The sequence below is a fragment of the Furipterus horrens genome, unplaced genomic scaffold (genome assembly GCF_987537825.1).
Source record: "Furipterus horrens unplaced genomic scaffold, mFurHor1.1.pri manual_scaffold_2, whole genome shotgun sequence".
NCBI lineage: Eukaryota > Metazoa > Chordata > Mammalia > Chiroptera > Furipteridae > Furipterus > Furipterus horrens.
This window is the reverse complement of record NW_028327172.1, coordinates 161,964,577-161,968,520: the sequence shown is the minus strand read 5'-3', so window position 1 is coordinate 161,968,520 and position 3,944 is coordinate 161,964,577.

Below are 3,944 nucleotides of genomic sequence, written 5' to 3'. Positions count from 1 at the left end.
CATATATTCATCAGCTCATTTTAATTAGTAACTTAATGGATGATAACAAGAGCTTTAATAATGTTCACTCTGGATGCTAGATGGCTGCTAAATTAACCAGAGAAGTATATATACATATACATATACATATACATATACATATACATATACATATACATATAACCATAAAAATGTTTAGTGAAAAGTCTCCTCATATAAACTATTCTGTGTCAACAGCCTAAACCTCCAGGCTCCCAGTATCTTATCGGCAGCCGTCCGTCTCGAGAGACGATGGTGTAGCTTCTTAAGAGTCTATCTGCACCGCCGAGAATGGTTGTGCAGTCCGACTCGGGAGTGACACGGTATCTGTCTCCTCCCGTGTTGAATCGACATCTTGCGATGACGCTGGAGTGTCCTCTCCAGTGAGGCTGAAGCTACAGAGCCTGGGCAGGGTGATATGGAGGGTCTGCTGTTGCCCATGCAGCAGACCCCCCCTCTCTTCGCAGCTGAAGGATCCAAGGGAAAGACGGAGTCAATACAGCTTGGCTTCAGGTGCGCCGCAGGAGTTGCCGGTGTTGACTACAACGTCAAACCGCCTTAGGGACTCCGGCTCCGGATTTTCTGTCGGGGTTTACTCCCTTAGCCTTTCCCCTGAAGAGGTATGCCGCAAGGCAGCGGAGGTTTTTTGGAGTCAGAGTTTTCCTTCTCTGATGTGCCCTGACTGGAAGATTGAACCAGCGACACTTAGCTCGCAGGCCGACGCTCAATCCACTGAGCCAAACCAGCCAGGGACCAGGCTCCCAGTATGGTGCTTTAAATCCCACAGATACGGCATCAATGAAGTGCTGCCTTACAGAAAGTGTATAGTATTCAAAATGATTGCAGTGATCCATGCCCGTGAATTGTCACTTTCGTGATATTTCTGCATGTTGAAATTTTAATAGGTTAGTCTTCAGTGGGAAAGAAACTTGACACTGGTATATAAAGACAGGCAGTACAGCATTTTGGAAAATTGAAAGATCAGAGCCAGTCAGATGTACCTAGTTGCAAATCTAATCTCAACTACTTTTGTATGACTTTGGCTGAGTGACATGTCATCTCTGAAACTTAAGATGCTGGTCAATAAAATGGAAGCAATAATCATGGTCTTAAGACATGAACTACTTCTGAAAAGTGCTTGGCACATAATCAGTGTTTGTCAAATAGCCAATATTGTATGTCCCAACTCATTTTGTTTGGAAACTCACCTACTTTTCTAACTGGGAAACTTGTTTCATATTTTACAGCACAATGGCAATATCTACTCCTTTTTGAATCCCTGACCTTTGCACTCAGAGAGAATTAGATGCTTTCTCTGCCTCTATTTGCTGGTACCACTTTTTCCCTGAATTGTAGTAGCATATACTGCATCATTATTCATAGGTGCCTACCTTTCCCATCATTCTCTCCAGACTTTCAGCTCTTGAGGGCAAAATCTGTCTGATTCATAGTTCTATCTACAACTCAGGAAGCCTTAAAAATATTTCGCTTATGTATGAATAAATGAGAAATTTGGTACCCAGAGGCAGAGAAGAAGATCAGGAGTTATCAGAGGTGGCAGTAGAAAATCCATCTCTTTCTTTCAATCTTCTTTTATATTCACTGTCAGGAAACATCACCTTTGGCAAATACCCAAAGAACAAGTTGTAATTAGAAAATAAAACATAAATCAACAAAATTTTGTGTTTTACTTTCTTGGTAAATACATATCTTTGGAGGATAATCAACATTTTGAAGTGGTTGGTGGCCAAATGTCAGATTACTGCTCCAAGGTTGTCACTAGATATATGGAGTTCCTGCTTTGCCATTTAATACCGTGTGTCATACCACACTATGAAAGTAATGTTGTATCTAAAACCAGACAACAACCTAAACTCTAGAAGGGTCTGCTGACTCTGATTTATGTGGTACAAAAGGTTACTCTTAGTTGATTCTTGAATTTTAACTGAACAACTAAGTTACTTTAATAAAATTCCGAAGCTCTGGGAAGTTACAAGATCATAGAGCTATAAGGTCATATAGACAACTATCATTATATATCTGAAAAGACTGAGAAGTGCAGTAACTGAGGTGTTCAATAACTTACCTAAGGACAAATAATATTAGATACCTTTTCAGATCCAGCTTCCACTGAGAACCATTTACTGTGCCAATTGTTTCACAATCATTATGTATTTTATTAACTAAAACCAGTTGTTTCTTAAAGTTAATCTTTATTGTGCATAGCATTTAACTTGACCTTTATAATGACCCCCAAATGTGAAATAACGTTTTAACAATATAGATGAAGAAAGAAATGACAATAAAGGCTGAATCTTTTAAAAAATATTTTTATTGTATTTTTCCATTACCATTTAGTTCCCTTATATGCCTTCTTTCCCGCAATCACCACACTGTTGTCCACATCCATGAGTCCTTTTTCATTTTTTTCTCAATCCCTCCACCCCCTAACCTCTCCCTCCTTAGCTGTCATCCTGCTCTTTATCAATGAATCTGTCTCTATTTTGCTTGTTCAGTTTGTTCATTAGATTTCACATACGAGTGAAATCATATGGTATTTATCTTTCTCTGACTGGCTTATTTCACTTAGCATAATGTTCTCAAGGGCCATTCATGCTGTCACAAAGGATGAATTTTTCTTCTTTTGTATAGCTGAGTAGTATTCCATTGTGTAAATGTCCCATTGTTGTTTTATCCACTCATCTACTGATGGACACTTGTGTGCTTCCATATCTTGGCGATTGCAAATAACACTACAATCAACATAGGGGTGCTTATGTTCTTTTGAATTAGTGTTTTGGGTTCCTTTGGATATATTCCCAGAAGTGGAATTGCTGGGTCAAAAGACAGATTCATTTTTAATTTTTTGAGGTACCTCCATACTGCTTTCCACAGTGGCTGCACCAAGCTGCATTCCCATTAAAAATGCACTAGGGTTCTCCTTTCTCCACATCCTCACCAGCACTTGTTGTTTGGTAATTTATTGATCATACCCATTCTGACAGGTGTGAGATGATATCTCATTGTGGTTTTAATTTGCATTTCTTTGATGATTAGTGACATTGAGCATCTTTTCATATGTCTATCGGTCATCTGTGTCCTCTTTGGAGAAGTGTTTATTAAGGTCTTTTATCCATTTTATAATGGAGCTGGGTTTTTTTAATATTTAGTTTTGTAACTTTTTTGTAAAATTTGGATATTAACCCCTTATCAGATGTATCAGTGAAGATGTTCTCCTATTCTGTGGGCTTTCTGTTTTGTTGATGGTTTACTTCACTGTGCAAAAACTTTTAGTTTGATGTAGTCTCATTTGTTTCTTTTTTCTTTTGCTTCCCTCATCTGGGGTGTTATATCTGATAAAATACTGCTATGAGCAGTGTTAAAGATTCTGATGCCTATGATTTCTTCTATGATTTTTATGGTTTCGGGTCTAATTTAAGTCTGTAATCCATTTTGACTTTATTCTTGTGTGTAGTCTATGGTATAAGAAGGTGGTATACTTTCATTTTTCTGTATGTTTCTATCCAATTTTTCCAGCCCCATTTATTGAATAAACTATCTTTAGTTTATTCTATGTGCTTGCTCCTCTGTCAAATATTAATTGACTATAATCATGTGTGTTTATTTTGGGGCTATTTTGTTCCATTGACCTATGTTTCTGTTTTTATGCCAGTGCCATGATGTTTTGATTACTCTGGCCTTATAGTATAGTTTCTATTATGTAGCATGATTCCTCCAACTTTGTTCTTCTTTCTCAGGATTGCTGTTGCAATTCAGGATCGTTTGTATTCCCATATACATTTTTGAAATATTTGTTCTAGTTCTGTGAAATAAGTCATTGGTATTTTAATAGGAATTTCATTGAATCTATAGATTGTTTTGGATAGTATAGACATTTTAATGATGTTAATTCTTCCCATTCATGA